Source organism: Daktulosphaira vitifoliae, unplaced genomic scaffold (genome assembly GCF_025091365.1).
Source record: "Daktulosphaira vitifoliae isolate Bord-2020 unplaced genomic scaffold, ASM2509136v1 Scaffold_5, whole genome shotgun sequence".
In the NCBI taxonomy this organism is placed as follows: Eukaryota; Metazoa; Arthropoda; class Insecta; order Hemiptera; family Phylloxeridae; genus Daktulosphaira; species Daktulosphaira vitifoliae.
The window spans coordinates 12004951-12026476 of NW_026099576.1; the positions used below are offsets into that span (position 1 = coordinate 12004951).

The 21526-nt window shown below is 26.8% G+C and overlaps 2 long non-coding RNA genes across 2 annotated transcripts in view; both read left to right on the forward strand.

Annotated features, from left to right (window-relative positions):
• The first annotated feature begins 1414 nt into the window (after positions 1-1414).
• The window catches only part of LOC126906648 (uncharacterized), a 29425-nt gene continuing 9313 nt past the window's right edge, over positions 1415-21526 (forward strand). The window contains exon 1 of the long non-coding RNA XR_007704299.1: positions 1415-1505. This is a non-coding gene — a long non-coding RNA (uncharacterized LOC126906648). The remainder of the gene's footprint in view (positions 1506-21526) is intronic.
• On the forward strand, positions 13211-16251 carry LOC126906650 (uncharacterized). Its single transcript, XR_007704303.1, has 3 exons — positions 13211-13393; positions 14485-14892; positions 15822-16251. It is a non-coding gene; the product is annotated as an uncharacterized LOC126906650 (long non-coding RNA).

Consider the following 21526-nt stretch of genomic DNA (forward strand, 5'->3'; position numbering starts at 1 on the left):
TAAGTAACCACATAAATCAAAACGGTCAAACCAAGTGAAATGAATTGTATAAGGTTTTAGTTTGGTAGTACATTGAAGTATTTTTGTTTAATCGATAGATATGAAATTGAAAGTGTACTATATTAATTAGACCAAATTGTAAATTATGTAAATAAATAAACAATCATGATCGAAATGTTATAACTTTGAATTGGCTTTAGACCAGTGACAGTAAAACGATTTTGCAATGAGAGGGGATGGATAATTTTTATGATAAAACATTTCGTTGGCATAACCGAATAACGCCCACGAAATCATATCTCATATATCGGAGCTTTTTTATTTATATTAAATATATTAGGATGCTATTGTTATAGATATGCATAAATGGCTTTCTCCTAATTAAGTAGCCAAAATATAAGATATGAATATCATACAAATATGTTAAATAAGAAAAATCAATAGGAGAGATACTATTCCCTTATCATTTCTAAGCTGACTGTCACTATACTGTGAATATAAATATAATTAATTAATTTTTTATTTATTGTATTTTAAAATAATTTAACTTTATTAAAAATCTGTTTAACAATTGTATGTAAGGTTTAAGTATAATAATAACTAAACATACTTTGCGGTTTGTTTGATAAATCCATTTGAGGCTTATTATTTCAAATATTTTAAAGAACTGTAAAATGATTATAAGTAGAAGAAATTTTTTTTTATTACTTTAATTTTATATATACTAAAAGTTATATTTAAGTGTGACTTACTTGATGACACTGAGATAAATAACTTCGAAATACATGTTGTTTGTGTAGCGACGTTAGTTAAAATGAATAGCTGAAAAGGTTATGCAGCTAACTGTGAGAAAATAAAATTTTAAAATAATATATCTATTGCATTGATAATTGTGCAAAGCGTTTAAATGAGGTACCTGCTGCAGAAGAGACATGGGAATTTTCTGCAGGTCGGCCACGAGATCCTTTCTCGGGAGGGTGTGCTGCAAAAGCGGCAGCTACTGTCTCATTCTATCTTTTGCAACTTCCGACCGTTGGGGTACCGGAAACTGGTTTTCAGCACTTGTTCTCTTACAACGTGTCCAATGCCGTCCATCTCTCTGTTTTCTTATGCATAAAATTTCATTTTAGCTCAACATGATTTTCCCACACGCGAATAGACTCAGCTTGGCAGGATCGGTAATCAGTACGAATCGGCTCTCATAGCTCCGACCATTTCCGCCTTCGTACTTCTATAAATTAATTTAGAGTTGAGTTATGTCTCAAAATTGTGTTATAAACAACTAAAGATGTATAAATGTTTTTCGCCGACATTAATTTTTCATATTCTAACAATATTTTTTTTAATTTTATTAAAACTTTAGCATTTTTTTATATTAAATTCTTATATATTTTAATTTAAGTAGAAATATATTATTTTTAATGATTTTTCGTTTTAACTGGAATTTTAGAGAGAATACTGTCTTAGATGTTTCCAATCGTTATGGAATATTGAACAATTTTTAAGTAAGTTAATGACTACAATTTTCTTAAAAATAGTTATAAAGTTTTAGTTAGAAAACTATAAATCAAATAGAAATTATAATTTGTGGAGATTATTTTGTTCTACCTTATGTTATGGAAAATTATTATAATCTGTATTTATTACGATAAAACTCTCTTTCGAGATCAAAATATTACATTTTGAAATTTGCAATACTTAACATTTTAATTACCAAAAGGTACAAAACATTTAATTTAGCAAATTCAGCTTTTTAATGAAATAACGTATAATTTTATTGATTGACGCGTTAAAATTATGTTAATAACAGCGTTTAATATCGGCATTAAACAATTTACTAAAAAGGGTATTGTTTTAACAATAAATAGCAATGTGTTAATATTTTGAAGCTGTTTATACCATAAAACATTATTCGATTTTCATGTCATCTCGAAGTCTTATTTGGCTTGTTATTTATGATGAATTTTTAAAATAATTAATACGGAAAATATATTCTTATTTACTTTACAAATATTCTTTTACTATTTAATAATTATTTTTATTAAAAATTTAATTGTTTCTTTTAGTATATATTGATTTTTTCTTTTATGGATACGTAAATACAGAAAAAAATGCGTCTTATAAAATATTCAATCAATGTGTAATTACATTATCATACATTGTAATTATTATTTATAGAATAGAAATATTTTCAAAAAAATTGATTTTCTATGAATTAAAGCGTATTGATTTATGAACGTTATACTTATATTTTAACGAGATATTATAACAAATTTATTAACTATTTACCGTCTTTGCGAATAAGAATAAGTATAATTTTTTTTAAAATAAATATATTGTCTGTTATGCAACTATTTTATTTTATTTTATGTTAATATAATTAAGTATCTTTCATCAATGACATTTATTTATTTATGTTATTGTCTATTATCTGCTAATAGCGAAAAATGTGAAGATCATTTTTAACTAAATAATTTATAAATAAATACATTTTTGACGTTATACGCGCGTTTAACATTTTTATAATAATAACATTGTTTCCAAAATACATATCCGTGATTTTTTTAGAAATTTTTGTGAATATTGAGTTTTGTATTAAATTAATATTTTAAATATATTCTTAATTTTAAATAATATTAGCCGCAAATAATCAATTCTTATTATATTTCTATTTCTTACTATTAAATAAATTTCAGAGTCTATTAGTACCTGCTTTAAAATACTTGCTTAATTTTTTATAGCCAAGCTGGTCGACATTTGCTCATAGTTTTTAAGAGTATTAACATATTATTATATATTTATTTTATACATTATGTATAAAGAGTATTAAGAAAATTTTGGGTAATCACTAATGCACTATAGGTAATGAAATATATCACTCTCATAACTGATTTAAAATTATGTGTTCGATATTAGAGATATAATGTTACTTCTATTGATTTATCTTCTCAAAGCGTTGTAGTTAAAAATATTATAATTGTATAGTTAATTTCATTGGCGCGGCCAATAAAATAATTGGAAAAACATTTCTGTTTTTCTATGGTGGTGAATATAAACAGAATACTTTAAACAACTCCCCTTGTCTCTTTTTCTCTGTGTTATTTTAAATAAATTATATTTTCCGTTTTAAATGAAAAACGCATACACCATCCGGAGTAAAACAAAAGGACATTAAGATAATGGAAAAGGGGTGGTTCACGGTCCGAGGTATATAATATAAACGCCAGCAATGTTTTTTCTGCCGCAGATCCCTACACACAAGTTCCCCGTCCTTCTTCCTCCGCTGGCTGTGGTCCAGAAAATGGTCAAACAATGACTAATGGCAAAAGCCGTAAATATAATAAATCTAGGTTTTGGCTCGGGAACGGTAATCCCCCGGGCACACACATATATATATGTATTATATATCCAGAGTTCTCGGTTTTAGGGTTTTAGTAAATTTCTACCCGCGTATATCCTCGTTATAAAATCCCATTTCTGTCACTAAAACAAGATAGGAAAAGGACAGACGGGGAATTGCAGAATACACAACCCACCCACTTCAATTTTAGTCGCATTCCTCTACACCGCCCTTCCACTTATTATCCTACGATCCCTTTAAAACATATAGCCCGTTTTCCGTTTTCGCGATGGAACAGGAAATAGACGTGCTCATACAAAGGACCTCCCACCCCTTAATCGGCTCTCCCACTACACTAAAAAAACCTCTCGACCGCCGTCCCTTGCACCGTTACTGTGTACAGAATTCCAATGAAATACTACCCCTCTATCCTACCGCCGACACATCCCTTCCGACATTCCATCGTAGTCGCAGGATTTTATCGATGCGTTTCTCCACACACACAACCGTATATATCTATACGTCTACATGAAAAAGTAGATCTACGCACGTTTGTGTATAAATTCCAGTATGTAAACTTTATCCCTTCCCCTTGTCGTACTGGACGTTTCATCCACTCCACTGTTAAAATAAAATGGCTCTCTTTGACATAAGGGGATCCCTTAACGATCCACCCCTGTGAAAAACTTTTCCAGCTACCTCATTGGTCCGTTCTAAACGGGCGGTCCCTTTGTCCTTATTCAACCCCAAAGGGAGATAAAAAAACGTATCGTTAATATAACACAATAAAAAAAACAGATACTGCGATTTAATTTAAAAAATAGTAGGGAAAATATGAAAACCTCGATTTATCTTATTGGCGTTTTGTATTTTACTGAAGCTATTAATAATTATGATGGACGTGAACCGGTAAAAAAGGCTTTTTAAAATCTATATTCAATATTAAATACACTATTGTATTATATTGCACACTAACTTGAATTCTATTTAAAGTCAGCATATTTTCACTAATTAGTTAGCGCAGAGTAAACGAGAGTTTTTTTTCAGAAGAGATTAATAACATTTAGAACACACATCAAATCTGATGGGTGGTTTGTTTTTTTATAATAAAAAATATATATAAATAATAAAATACTCGTGTGCTGAAAATACGCCTCAATTGTTCCATAAAAATTATACAATAGGAGTTTTTTTTTTGTTTGTATAAATTATGACTATATATATTTTCACTTTTCATTTTTTAATTGAATAATAGTATAATTGAGAATGATTTTGATTGAATACTAACGAAAAATAACATTTTTTGTAATAGAAGTCGAATATAAAGTATCACCTACTGCTTTATTAATATTATTTTAATTAATTATTGTTTATTTTACTGTTTTGGTATAATTAAAGACAAGGTGTTATATTAGTGTTAATTAATAAAATATTTAAGATTAAAATACACAGTCAACATATAAATCCTATTATTACCAATGGGTAGGTTTCTCAATAAAACTGAGAAAACTGTATTTTTTTAATTTTAAAATTAATTGATATAAATAAAATTTTGCTCGTAATATTTTCCTGGGAGTTATTTTGAAAAATATTTGTTTCTATTGAATTACACAAGTAAATAAAATAATAATAGAGACGTATGGTCAAATTAATAAAATTGAATATTGTATCTATGACGTTTTGTGGATCATAAAATCATAAAATGAAGCCAACTAATATTGTAAAATGTGTGAAATTACCTTTTAATTTGAACGAATTATATAATGTTATAAAATGATACGCTCTGATTTGTATCAAAATACTTAACAAATGGGTCATAGTTGAGAGTGAGTTAATATAAATTTCGATGTATATCATGTTACGGGATTACTATATACTTAGACGTTGGTTTGATATGTTCACGTTTTAAATTTAATAAGTTATTACGATATTGTTAAATATTTTTTATGTTTATTAATATAATTTGAATTTTTATTTGCTTGGTAAAGTATATTAATATTGGATTAGTTGATCAATTTAACGAAATCATGCAAAATTACTACGATAGAAAGGAGAAAAATTAAGAAATTTTTATTACCTAATACAGGTTTACGGTAATTTTTTATGTTTTCCGTTTTTCATAATTATTAAGGACTTAAATTATATAAAATTTTAATTATTAAAATTATTTACTGTGTCTTCACTTTTAAAAAATAGGCTTAAGCGTTCCTCTTTATGAAATTATGATTTTTTTTTCGTTAAATATGAGCTAACTGCGGTAAATAAAAATTATAATAGTCTGATGATTCTGGCGATAATAAATGAATTTTTAATTCTGAGTAGAAAATTTTAGGGTTAAATTTGTTTTATTGGAAAAAAGTACTGTTAGAGAAATTTTTTTAAAATAAATTTAATAAAGTCTTCTACTTAAAACTACAGATTTTTTATCAAATATAATATTTGTATTGCCTAAAAACAAAATGTGATATGTTCACAATTTGGTTTTAACAAGTATCTAAGGGATCTCAATTTACACATTCATAGTGTAGTGCTAAGAGGGGGGGACAATAGGGGCCAATTCCTCAGGGCACCAAACATTTAAGGGATGCCATAAAATATGTGAATACATTATTTTTTGCATAAGACATATTTTGTTTAAAAGTATATTTATATCAGGCGATGTTATTCCTTTTGTATATACAAGATATTTTATACATACACCAGTGGTATTACACCACAGATAAGATAAGTTGTATTTTATGCGTGCATCAATCTAAAGAGATTTCAACGTCAATGTAATTGTTATTGCTTTTAGACGATAATCGATAAGATATTACTTATAACTATTGTTTTGTATTGCACACTAACTAGAATTTTTATTTAATGTCAGCATATTTCAATAATTAACTAACGCAAAGTAAACGAGAGTTTTTTTCCAGAAGAGAAATGTAATATTTAGAACTTCCATATAATCTCATGGGCGGTATGTTTTTTATAATAAAAAAATAATATAAATAATAAAATATTATTGTGCTTAAAATAAGCCTCAATTATTTCATAAAATAGAATTTTTTATTTAATACAATATCTATTTAAATAATTTGTTTTTCATCTTTTGAGGGATAAAAAATCTATACTTTAGCATTTTAATGGAAACTACTATTTTTAATTTGTTGATTCGATAAGAAAATTTCAAAAAATTTTGTTTTTATAATTTTTTTTATTCGATAACCGTTTACGTCTTAAGATTGTTAGAAGATTTGAATTTAAAATACTAATTTATCATTAATTTGGTTTTAATTAATTCAGAGGTAACAATAATCTATTTCAATGGGTTATTAACTATTTTTATGGTAGTGTGAAGACAATTTTTCCACACTGATCATTTAAAAATGAACAATAGTAAACTTGCATTGAATATAATGGTGTACGTTTATTAATAGACGTATACATTTTTTTATTTAATAATATTTTTTTTTATGCAAATGTGTAGATTAAAATTTAATCTATTTATATTAACCATCGTAAATATTAAGTTTAAAATAATTAAATATATTTTTTAAGAGTATTAGGGTAACTTTAATAATTTAAATGGGTAACTATTATTATTCTTTTACTATTAAATAGAGAAATGGAGTAAGTTAAGTGTTGATTGTATGATAACTAGCATTGTGTTATTATTTTTTGAGGTTTTGTAATGTTTAGTTATAGGCGATCAGGGTGCGTAACGTAAAAGAATTCTTATCTGTGCATTATGGTAAAAATAAAGAATCGATAACACTACACCGTTCCTAATATTTTTTAAATCTTCATGTACTAATATCTCCGCTTATATAAAAAAAATTAATTTTAATTTATTCATTTATATGGAAAAATCATTATTTAACGAAAATATGGAGAGTAGTATATTACTAGCCCACATTAATTTTTATAAATAATAGCAGAGACAATGGCGTGATCAATTAATAATAAATTTCACTGTATATTATTATCATTCATTATATTCATAATCTAACATAGATAAATATTTATTAGTAATTATTAATTTAGATATTTTATGATAGAACCCTATGGTTTTGTAGGACACTCGTCAGAATTTTTGTGATTCTTAGACTTATGCCCTCGTTTTTTACTAGTATATCCATTGTTTTATCCATATGTGTTGAACAAAACATTAATTATTTTTGCTTGAAGTGCTTGAGGATATATCCATGTTTGCAGTTGAGTTCTGACATTTCGGACTCATTGCAGAGTCCTTCTTCAGAATGATGGTTGCTAGTCGGTGGCTGCAACTATACTGGCGGCTTATCTTGATAACAGTCTGCTTTTATAAAATTGATAACATCTGGTTTTTGACTAACGTTGTTTATTCTTGACATTTCGGTCTTCCTTTCTTATACCGACAATTATTTGTTATGTTGATTGTAGCCTCTTCGTATATTGAATTATTTTTGGTTGTAAATGTGGTAAATCTTACATTGGACAAACAGGAAGAGATATTGCGACAAGAATAAAAGAACATGAAAAAGACGTGGAGTACTAAAGAACAGAAAAATTTGCAGTAGCTGAACATGCCAAAAACAGAGGACATGACATACAATTCGATAAAGTAAAAATACTAAATAAAGAAACTCATTTTGGCAAACGGATGTACAAGGAAGCAATAGGAATCGAAAAATGTCTGGAAAATTTGATAGAGAAGATGGATGGAAAATCAGCAAAACTTAGTTACCTATCATACACCAGACAAAAAGGAAATCAACCAACAACCCCGAAAATAATTCAATATACGAAAAGGCTACAATCAACATACAAATAATTGTCGGTGTAGGAAAGGAAGACCGAAATGTCAAGAATGCCGTAAACAACGTTAATCAAAAAATCGAAATGTTGTCAACAACATTAGTCAAAAACCCGAAACGGTCAGCAACATTAGTTAAAAACCCTGATACGGTAAACAACATTAGTCAAAAACCAGATGTGGTCAATAACGTTAGTCAAAAACCCATATACGGTAAACAACGTTAGTCAAAAACCAGATGTTATCAATTTTATAAAAGCAGACTGTTATCAAGATAAGCCGCCAGTATAGTTGCAGCCACCGACTAGCAACCATCATTCTGAAGAAGGACTCTGCAATGAGTCCGAAATGTCAGAACTCAACTGCAAACATGGATATATCCTCAAGCAAAAATAATTAATGTTTAATGTAGCGATTTATATTTATTTATTTTTTTGAATGAATATAATAAAAAACTCTTCAACTCTATAAATCATATTGCTGGATAGTTAGCTAGCGTTTTATCCAATGATGTCTTTAAAACTTGACATCAGAGGCAACTTATACTCGGTGCTTCTCCTCGATGCAGCCCTGAATAAATATAAAAAAAAAATTAGAATATTGCATTTTAATGGAATAAGATAAATTTCAGCTACGATGCTGTTTCCTCATATAAATTACATTTGTCTATTTATGTAACTTTTATAAAAAATATACTTGTCTAATTTTATAATTTTTCAGGAAAATAAAAAATAATTTTAATTCAATGTGATTCTTTGTAGATAGTCATTTTGAAGTAAAAATATAATATCTTACCAATAAAATTGACATACCGTTTTCTTGTTAGATAAAATTAATACAATATTTTTTATATATATCAATAGTTCAGAAAATTAAATTTTGTAAATTATCATTGGGTCGCAGAATAACCTTTTTACAAAAGTTACTAATTATGATTTATTAAAATTTTGAATAATATTATATTCAGTATATTTTAAGCTTAAAGTAATATTTTAAACTTTGGGATCGAAGAATTCACTATTTACATTTAAATGCTGAGGGTGTCTAAATGTTTTGATCAGTTCTAGTGTTAAGTTTTGCAGATTGGAACGAATTCAAATCGTTGAAAATGTTAAAGAAAATAAAAATAAATAATTTTATAACCAAGTACCACCTAGTATAGCTTCTAAACATTTTGAATATTGTAGCATTACTCTTTTGATATATAGAATTTTCAACTGTGCTCGATTTATTGTTATCAACAGTGGTCAAAATTTTATATATTTAAATTCATATAGGTGATCATAACCTTCTTGTTATTATCAACCGTGATCAAGATTACTGGCTTCTCCTAATATTTCTTTAAATCTTTTGGAACGGTGCTTGTAACAACGCGTTACCAACCGTGATGCTAAGGGTTATAATTATCTCTTTACCTAAATTAATTTGTTCATAAAGTAAGACTGATATGATAGATAGTTGTTTAGTATAGATATATTTGTTTTTTTTTAAATAAAACAAAAATTAGTTGATTATTTGAACAAATTTGTGTTGTGATTGCGTATTATTGACAAAGTTAAGTTAAAAAATATAAACTCAAAAGAGTACAAACGTAAAAACGTTTTAATATTTTAAGATATTATTCTTGAATTAATGCCTGAATTTTAATATTGTTAGATATATCAATATAATAATAATATTTTTAAAACGTTATTATAGCATATTATATTATACTAATGTTATAAAAATATCTTGGTTTTATTATTTTTTTAAATACGTGAAATATTTAATACAACACTAATAACAATACCACCTACTTGAAAATTCATAAAAAATGAGAGTTTTATTCCAAAGTATTCATCATATCCTTCAGTATATTTAATTATACTATCCATCAAATAGAATTTATTTTCTCTTCTAATTGATTTAAGTGAAATTAACTAAACTATAGTTGGCACCAAAAATAAAAACAACATATAGTCAGCCTAAATTTTATAAAATCTACGTTTTTCGATTTAAAATGGTTAATACGTTCATATACCATTACCCAATTCTAAATTCAATAATTACATCCAGACAATAGTTTTTAAAGGAAATTTTCTTTTTATTGCTTTCTTGAAAGTTGGGAAAATATAAATACAAAATATTGTCATTAGAGTATCAATATTATAGTTAATAGGAGATAGAATATTATAGTTAATAGAAATGGCCCTAGATGACTCTCCAACTACGCCACATAGCAAAGTATTTATGTATTATATTTGTTCTTTATACATTTTTTTATAAAAAAAATAATTAAAACTTTAAATAAATAAAACAGACTAGAAAACTATATTGTCAATTTATTTATATAATAGTTATTTTCTATCATTTAAATTTTTTTATTACTGCTTACAAATATTAATTTCTTATCAAAAAATGATTTTTTTTATGAAACTATTAAAGGAGCTTTTATTACCTTATTTAACTTTTAATATATATATAAATTTGAACTTATTTTACACCAAAAGGTAGATGATATTATAATACAGTTTCAGTGACATTATTTATGTGTATATAATGAAGCTGTAGTGTCATTGGGTATGTAGGCTGATTGATTTATTGTTGACCACTATATATATTCTAAAATAATAATAATCAAGAGAATTATATTTTTAATTATTTAAGTAATATTTATTATTCTATTTTCGAGTGTTAAAATATTTATTAGGTCTATTCTTCATAAGGTTACCAATTTTTTTTAAATAGCGACATACATATTTAACTATTTCATATAATATATAATGATTCTGTCCGTAACAATTCAATAAAGAAAATTACTGGATAGGTGTTTTATGAATATTTTTATATTTGCTCAAAAGGAGTAGCACGGTTGAGTGTTGCTTCAAAATAAAAATAACATACCTTGCACCTCGCCACCAGTCAACATTTAAAAATGTTAATAACTCCTAAACTACTGGCTTAAAAGTTATTAAGAACCACTTTCTTAGTTGCGTCATTTTATATTATATAAACTAGTTAAATTTTATTTTGCCGTAAAAAAAAATTAAGTTAATACCCTTATATGGGATTAGGGATAAACCCAAAAGATAGAAGTTTCAAATTGTATACGATAAACAAAATAATTATTATTTTAGGAGCAATTAAGTGTTTATCAGTAAATTAATCACTCCGTATATTAATAAAAACATATGCCCCTGGATATTTTATTGAAGCAACATATTATACACAACTGATTTATAAGCGGTATGAGTTATGTAAAACAAATAATTTGTTTTAATATCATATTAGTACTTTATATGAATTTAAAAAAAATATGTTGAATAATAATTGATGATTGAAATAAAACTGAGCATAATTTCATTGAAAAGTATAAAATTTAAATGCCCATAAATTCATGATTGTCTCTAACTACTGTACTGTATTTATTTGACTAATTAGGTAATGAACATTACAATAAGGTACATGTATTTATAAATTTTACTTATAATTTATTACATAAATAACAACTTTGGAAATTGAAAATTTTATGTTTATATTAAACAAATGAATACAATTTACAGAAAAATTCAAATTCCAAAAATTATTTAAAAATTTAATCTTTAGCCAATTATAAATAACTGTTTATATTATTCGAAAATAATGTTGATCTTTAGAAATGTGTGAAGGATAGACTTAAATATTTTATATTCTACTTCATTTATTGTATAATATATACTAGTTTAATTTATATCTCTAATAAAATTAATATATATTTATATTCATGTTACATAATGTGTAAAACGTAATTTAAAACTTTAGAGCACTCTAGTAGCACAATACGTAAACTCAATACAAATTTGAACTTGTGTTGCTTAATAGAAATACTAGATAGCACTGCTATAGCAATGGTTTTGTATTCATTCAGAAATAGTTACCCTTTATTTTTGTTGCGTTCATTTTTATTCATTATAACATAATATCATGTGGAAATCATAGGTTTTCATAAAATTCTCGTGGATTAAGTACTATAATAAAAAAAAACTTAAAAGTTAAAGCTATACGAGTTAATGAATGGTATTATTTCATTAACTAAATTATATCGTTTAGCTTGTAAAATAATATATTAAAAGTTGACAAATATTTGACTAGTTCAATTTGGAAATATTTTATAGATAAAATTAAGCAATTGAATTAAGCAGGGGACATTTTGGAAACAATTTTAATAAAGTAAAGTAAATTTTTAAAAATGTCAAGTGGTATCATTAGAGACTTCCATTTTTTATTATTTTACAGCGTGTAACTACCTAAAATGTACTAAAAGTTAAATCGATCTTCAGATAATTTATATAAAAATTATTAAAGTCGACTATGGTTGTAAAATTTAATTGAGAAAATTACTCTATAGTATACTTTTAAAACTATATTGGTCCAATTTTCTTGTTAAAGATATTATTTGAGTTTTAAATGAAAAAGTTTAGTTCAATACACCGTATCTGTTTAATAATTTTCAATCAATCTTATTGTTATTAATTTTATAATAATCAATTACATTTGGAATTATAATAACATATAGTATTAAATATTCGGAGAATACGTGTGTGTTACTATTTAGTTTTAAATATTTTTTAGGTAGTTACTAAAAATGTGACTTTTCAAGCATGCATAATATGTTAAAGGACATTTCTGCTGTTCTATTTGTGGTCAGTCAGAGCGTAAATGCGAAAAGCAGCGTGTCCGTGTCTCTTGATTCGTAATGCCATTATTATAATGATATGAAGGTTCTTGGGTCGGGTGCAGTCAACTGTTAGTATAAAGCCATGCTTATTACTAATGGAAATGAGAATTCAACAACTTTTGTTTTTACCTTGTTTGCGTTAAAGAATAAGTTCACGTAAATAAAAGCGAACGACGCACAATGTTTGAGTAGTGTGTTTTACACACCGAACCCGTTGATTTGCATTCAGCTTCGTTTCCATTTGTGCCGTCATAGTATATCCATAAATTAACGTTTGCCGCCTACTAAAATAGTATCACGGGAAAATGGTATGGTAACGGTAGTTTAGCGAAGGAGTAATTCTGCTGTACACAGTAAAGATCTGACATCAATAGTAATAGTTTATCCAATCCTCTCTTTGCTGTGAAATACTATTATTCAACCCATATTGTACTATGTAACGCAACAGCAATAGCTTCGCCGTGTAAACAATGTCTGTACTCGAATATGCATTCATTATAAAACACTATTGTTAAAGCTGAAAATTTGTCGGATTCGCCAATTATTATATAGAATTAAATCTATAAAGTAATAACAGGTATAATATAACCAACTGTATTTTGTTAAACTTGTTTAATACTCGCACACGCATCACATTTGTAGACATGATTTTAAACGGAGCCAAATATTTTCTTCGTGTCTAATAACATTTATTATTCTTTTAAATTATAATTTTTTTTTTTTTGTATAATTTTACTCTAATTAATTGGTACATTCTAGATAAGACTAGAAGTTGTTTTTTATTTAAAAAACTATATTATATGCATAATTTTAATTTTGTTATCATTATTATAATATAATCCACCAAAATGGTTTTCTACATTTTTATTATTACGTGACAATATATGTGGTACCGTGTTGAAAATTGGCACTTAAAACTAGTTATTTTTCACAAATAAAAGTAAAACATCTGAATTTTAATATTAATTTTAAAAATTAAGTAGTTATTTCAGTGGCGTAGCTAGAGAGGCTAAGGATTAAATAAAATTCAAACGACAATTATTTAATAAAAATTGTAATTTTAAATAAATTTCTATGAAAAAAAAGTCATGAATAATAATTATTATTATAAATAATAAGTACATTTTTTTTAGCAACTCTTCTACAGAAATAAATTAAAGGCTACGTTACTGATTTCACTATTAGAGTCTCCAAGTAATATTTTATTAGTTTTACATTAAAATTCAACTAGAAAAAAATATTTTTTCTCAGATTTTTCTGAAATATAACTTTAGAGTAAAATTTTGTTCCTATTAAAATTCAAGGAAATTAAAATTAATAAATACATATATTATTTCTGTATAATAGAATTTACTATGAATTGTCAACTATGAATAATAAGTCATTATAATTTTGTTTTAATTTGGCATTTCAAAAAAGGTCAGTTATGAAAAGGTTTTCTAAAATCGGAAAAATGATTTATGTAACAATTTAAATACCATAAGGTAATAAGTTAGAAAATTCAAATATTTGATTGTCAAAATTCGTACTAGGTATTATAGATATTCTAAAAATTAAAAAAATAAATCCATAATTGGACTTTTATTTTACATTTTTTTTAATTACTTACATTTTAATATAAGAAAAATATTATTCTTTGTCTAAAATATTTTTGTGAAAACATTTTAGACATTATACTTTTCTAACGAGCTATTTTCAATGAATAAACTATAGAGATTATCACCATTCGGACTACTGAACAACTGATGTTACAAGTCGTTGGCGTGAGAAAAGGTAGGGGAATAATGTCGTTTAATCGTTTCGCATACTTACTGCAGATACAAGTGTGGAATAATTGAATAATATTAAGAATATTATGTAACCCATCGTATTAAACAGCGAGGATTGTGTGGGAACAGTCTGCAGCCCCCAAAAAACCGGTTGACCGTTAACGTAGAAAAACAGAGAGGGCACCGACGTAATTCACCCTCAGCTCATATGAGTGTTGAGGAATCCTTTAATAATATTGTGACCGTGGGCGAACGAGGATTCAAAAATTAATTCTTACTATATTTGTTAGTAGTTTGTTTTACAGTGGTAAGTAAAAAAAAAAAAATTGTTGCTTAAATTTAAAAATACATTTTGTAAAAATAAAAGAAAACTGCTCAATTACAGTTATTTTTTTATGTATTCGGTAACGCCCACGCCAGGGGTGCGGTAAAAACTCGAGGAAAATATTATTATATATTTTTTTTCCTGAATATAAATGTATTTTTTTACTTGGCCCGTACACTTTCTGACCAATGTGCTTTGAAAAAAAATTACCTCGGCTGCCGTCGTCGGAACGGTTCGTCGCCCGGTGTAGTGGGTAAACAGCGGTCGGCGAGGGCGAAGAAATCAAAAATGGCCGTCCAGAATGTGCGCACGCGCTAAAAACTGTACGTTTACTGGGACGACCAGCCCCTTAACGCGTGTGCCACTCTGGCGGCCTTTTTCATACTTGTTCTCCGCCGCACTGTCCTTTTCGTGTGTAACTTCTATTTTGCATTACACAAGCTGCGCCTAGACCGTTACCGTTGCGTTTTAACGGCTTCGAGGAACGACGGTGGCGGAGGTATGCCCTCCACACCCACGCCGTTCTCTCTGTCATTTCGTTGCTGTTTTGAACTGTTTTGTTTCCACACCGCTGCCACTCTGTACATCAATTGTATTCTACCTATCCGAACAAGTTGATCCCGACTTGTCATAGCTTTGGGCTAATATATGTATTTTATTTAAAGCTATTGATTCAAAAGCGTCACTCGGCAACTTTACGTTTGTTCGTCGATTTTGTCTCCAATAATAACAATTCACAATGTCTTTCCAACACATATCGAAATAATGCTATCTAAGTGTAACAAGTTTAAAACTGTGGCACTGCCGTTAACAATATTTTATTATAGCACAATATTTTGGTTTATTTATTTTTTTTTGTAAAAATATATATTTTTGATTGCTTAAATTAAAATAATAAAATTGTTTTTTAGCTTCGATGCGAGGCCGAAAAGGTATTTCACTAGTATTTATTATGATGTATATTTTTCGTGTTCATAAAAATATTCAGATATTACTGGTCGATTTTGCCAATAAAAACACGACAAGAAACCAAACTCGATAACAGCTGGGAAAATCTATTTCAAAAATTGAAGAAATCTCAATTAGTTTAGGCTATTTGAAAAATATCTCAATTTGCCAAAAATGGCAAATTCAATATTTTTTTCTGCATATTAAAATCAATTAGATCTTTACGAAATTTTAATCGAATATACTACAGACAAAAGACCTTTCTTTTGATATGCTATTTGTGATAATACAATAGAAAACTTCAACACAGAAAGTATTTGAACAAAATCACCTGCACATAACCAAATATTTGTTTTCATTTAAGCTTTTCGAAACGTTTGCATTCTTTAAACTTATAGCAAGTTAAAGCTTTATAAATGTACTTTCAGATTAAAAAATTATAAAGTTTCGATGATTGTTCTGCTAGAAGTAATTTTTCTTTTAATTGAACATTTATTTTTGTAAAAAATGTTTAATTTTTTTTAAGTCTTATAAAAAATCGTATCAAAGCGTTTTATGATTGTTATATTATCAACCGTCAGATATCAATCTATACTGAAGTCAACTATACCGGATCCCCAATATGCTGTGCACTGACTGTATTGGTTTTTTTACTTTATGCATTAATTAATACTTTTAGTAGTCTTCCAAATTAAAAATTATTCATCCAAAAAATACAATTATTTTTTGATCAAGAGGTACCAGAAACTTATTGGCCTTTTACTAAAATATTGATGCTGAATAACATTTTTAAGTTTTTAAATATACTAAATGCCTTTGTATTTCTCTATGTTTAAACTTCCCAGCACGTACGCAGAGAGAAATGCTAATATATTATTTAACATAGTTTCTTCTTTAGTCTAATTATACTACGTTATACAAGGTATCATATAATTGCTTGGTGGTGCTTAATGTTATAATAAGACATTGGATACAATTAATTTAAAAAAGTCAATTTTCAATATAAATTATTTATACAGAAGTTCTAGATGATCTTTAAGGAAAAAATATTGTTTATTACAATTTTAAGGTCATTAACCAGTTAATGTTGTAATTTACTTAAAATATATCGTTTAGTTTTTATTAAAACCGTTATTTGTATTGTATGAAAGGTAGATGGCCAGTAGGGGGCGTTGTGCAAATAAAAATTAAAATATTACTACACGCGTTACATACTGTAATAGTTATAATATTTTGGTTAAATCAAGGAAAACAATTTTTGGAATAAATATATGTAACAAATTTGTATTGGTAAAAATAATAATTAATGTACTCATAATTTAGAAATTGTAGTGTTTAATAATAAGTATTCTACGCATAAAATAAATTTCAATGAAATTTTTATTGTTACAATATTTGATATTAAAATGTTTTATTTTTGAAACCCCATTGAGCTTGTATAAATTTATTCAGGTTTTAAATCTAATCGTATAAAATTGTACATTATTTAAAACTATATTTGAATGTTATTTTAGAACTAGATGTGCCACTAAACGGCGTAAATAACTGGAAAAAAAAAAACACAGAACATGTGTTTGTAGAACAACGGTTTTTGAGAAATGGATAGTTGTAGAGAGAAAATCAATACGTCCAATTAAATGTGACAACATTACTTGTAAGATTATACAAACGATTTTCATTAAACAAATTTTAAACAAAGTTATAATAGTTAAAAAAACGTAAAATTGGACGGGCTATAATTTTTGTTCAACAAGTTTTCATTATAAATCGCCCATATAAATATGTAAATAATGTTATTACGTTTTATTTGATGTATTGATCATCTCTCTACAACCACCCGCGCCTCCAAAATCGTTGCTTTCGCGATACATGTTTTTATGTACCAAAAAAAGTATCTGTTCGCCCTTTTAAGCAGTAGTCTGACACTTATTATCATAAAAAGTAATTAAGTACATTAGAAATTCTAGACTTTTTTTGTAGAATTATATAAATATCTATGCTTTCAACAATAAGTCTTTGGAATATTTGATCATCAAAAATAAAAAAAAGATTTTAATGTTTTAAAAATGCTAAAAATGCACATTCATATTTAGATTACGAATTAATAAAAATGACACACAAAATTTTGCCTATAGTGATTAGGCCCCTAAAGGTATTGATTCCTACTGACGAAAGTTTTTCAAACATCGTGACTGTTTAGAAATTATAATAAAGAGTAATTTTTTTTTAACAACCCCCTAAAATAAAATTCTGACTACATGTATATGTGTACAGGGACGTTTATAAATTTAATCATAAAGTATAATCTATGAGTGTATATATATATACTTAATAATAGCGTATGATTAAGAACATTACCCTCAATATTTTTGTTAAATTTTATATTTCCATGGATTTATAAAATTTTATTTAATTTTATGATTTTTACTCCTACTTAATCTTAAACCCTTTTCTTCAAGAGCTGATCTCCACACCTCTAGTTGTTGATTAATTTCCTTCCTATTTTCTCCTATTAACACCATATCGTCAGTCAACAATATGCACCACGGCACCTCTCCTTGCATTTCTCTAGTAATTTCATCCATTACTATAGAAAATAAGTAAAGGCTTAAAGCAGAATTTTGGTGTACTCCTACTCTTATCCTAAAACCTTCTGTTATTCCTCCTACGCTTTTTACCCTGGTACCATTATACATATGATGGCATATCATACATATTATTTTCGAATGTAATCCCTAAAAACTAGAAATAATTTTTTCTCGCGATTAATTTTATATTTACTGTGGCTTATAAAAATAAATCAAAGTTTAATCTGTACATTTTTAACGAAAAAATTTAGGGTAGTGTTCTTAATAATCATACTGTTTATATGATTATGATATCAAATTAACAAAATGAGCATCTTGTATGAAATATTAAATTAATTTTACCAATCTAACCAAGAAGTTTAATAAATTCGATATTTTTTTTAAGTTTATTATTTTTTGATAGTAAGGTTTATACATTTAGTGATAATTTATGCTGATTGATAAATGTAATTTAGTAATATAACACTTTACCCAAACAATATTGATAAATTATAGTAATTTAGAATTATATAAAACGTAGTTTTATAGATAAAAAAATTTATTAAGCAAACTTTTTAGTTCCTTATATTGAGTTATTTCATATATACATTAGTGGCTTTAGCGACGACTTGTGTCTGCAGTATTTGTATTGATCGAATCTTGTGCGACGGCGGTAGTAAAAGGTGGCGGATAGAATGAAAGGCAAAGGAAAAGGACGATACGAGAAATGGAGAACGATGTATACGTATGTAGAACGTAGATGTGGAGGGAGGGCGGAGAGGAGAAAGCAAAAGCCTTAGCAAATGGGCAAAATTACTTCGGACTGGGAGACCACCGCAGCCGTTTCGTTGGTAAACACTTTGCATAAAACACGTCGACGGCGTATTCTGGGGAAATTAGAAGGAGAAAGTGGTGGGTAGAAGTTTAAAAGAGGGGAATTGGTTGATGGAAAAAGAGGTGGACGTAGATGTTCTCAACGTAGAGTATCGGTGGAGGAGGTAAGAGTAGGGTGGTTTTAATGTGTTCGAGACGGACGAGGGTTGACGGCTGTAAAGAGGGGGTGGGGGTAAGGAAAAGAAAGGGGTCAAACCAAAAGGGTGGCGTAGGAATTTATAGGGATGACCGGCGGGATTTTAACAATGCGCTTACGGCATTTATACATAAGAGAAGCCCTGACTCAAGTCTGATCTAATAAAATATTTAATAGTTACTAGTATATGTCTGTAACATTACATAATTTATACCATTCATTACCAGTTCCAGTTTTAATTTCACTAAAATTAAGTATTCTGAGGCATAAAAAACATTAATTGTCGAATTTTATCTTAAAATTACAAACTTAACAAAAGTATTAAAAAGTTATAAGATCTTTTTAAAAAAAAATTTTTTATTTTTTTAAATTTGAAAGGGACGATTTTAATTGATACTTTTATTATTTGAAATATCTAATAAATAAAAAATAAGTAGTTCTGCTTGTTATAGTTATTGTGAAAATTAGATAATAAATAAGAATCTGAAATATTTAATCATATAAACTTTAGCAAAACATAAATCAACGGAAATTCTATTATTAAAATTTTTAGTGAAGTTTTAAGATATTTTTCGATCGATCCAAATCTGACTAAATGCATTGTATCACATTCAACTTTATAGATAAATTAGTAAATATTTTGTAAACTAATGTATTTTGGTTATGTTGAATATAATTAAGTTATTATAAGTTCATCATTAGAATCATAATTTAGGATGTAGAACTTTTTCAATACACCGTTATAACTACAATGTACATAATGTGATTGTTCAAAAGAAATGCGTTTTCAAAATAAAATTGTTTTGAATTTAAATACTGTTTTTATACACTTTTAATAGATAAAAATAGCTAAAATTCGTATAGTCTTTCTGTTTTTATTGTAAGAAGTATATGCTAAATAATTTTTTAGTATAAATAAAATAGTCTCGCGGAAGATAAATATTGTACCCGTATTCAATATTTATCGTAATTAAAAAATTTGAAATTTGTTTGAAAAAGTGTTTTTGATATAAAATTAAACAAATCTTGTTAGTTGAAAAATAATTTTTTACGAATTATTATTCAAGATTCTTTCATATAATTGATACTAAATAAAAATGATTGCTTTTGAACATTATTTAGTAGATTTAGAAAAAGTGTAAATTTTTAATTTTCTTTTTAGAAGAAATTTTATGAGTCCGTTAAGTGTTCAATACATTAAGTGGTAGGTACACGAACGGTGTAAATTAAAGGACTCAAAGTGTTGAAAATCAACATACATTTATTGTTAATTAACTACATGGTGTTACTTTGGTTTTTCAAAACTTTTTATGTCGACCTTTTTTTTTAACCCTATAGCCAAACACATACCCGTCATCCACCCTTGGTAGTTCAACACATCTCTTTTCATTCTGAATATGAGTAGGGTTTTTTACGTGAGGATCTCGGTGAAGTCGTCGGTTTAATAGAGTAAACTTTTATGACTCCCTTTCGGTTGATAGTAAAACGTAATTATCAAAGGGTACGTTTTAAACTTTCTTTGAAAATTAAAAATTACTTGCTCATTAAAAAAACAGTATCCAATAGAATGTTTAAAAAAAGTAATCTATTTTCCTAAGAGTAATTAAAGACATTTATGACATATTATTTTATGTTACACATCAATCTAAAAGCAAGTGACCCAAAATTTCATGTTTACAAAATTAAAAACATGTCTAAACGTTTAATAAATACACTGTGATATTTATTAGCAACAGTTCATTGATTTCCGACAAATGATTTAAAATTAATACATTTTTATTCGAGTAAAAAAGTTGATACAATTTTCAAAAATTACATCAGAGATTGCGACATACAAAGAAACAATATAAATTTATCGGTCAAATATATATATATTAGCAAAAAAACCAATTAAAAATATTATTGGATATTTATTATGATCTGTTATCAGTGGTGGACTGCAGTATATTCTACGCTAGAAATTAATTATCAGAACAATTAAGAATTTTTTTTTCTCGTCAAATCAAACATTTTAAAATTAAGCGTTTATTGAAAAACATTGCACCAAAAAGTATATTTCAGTTGCCAAATA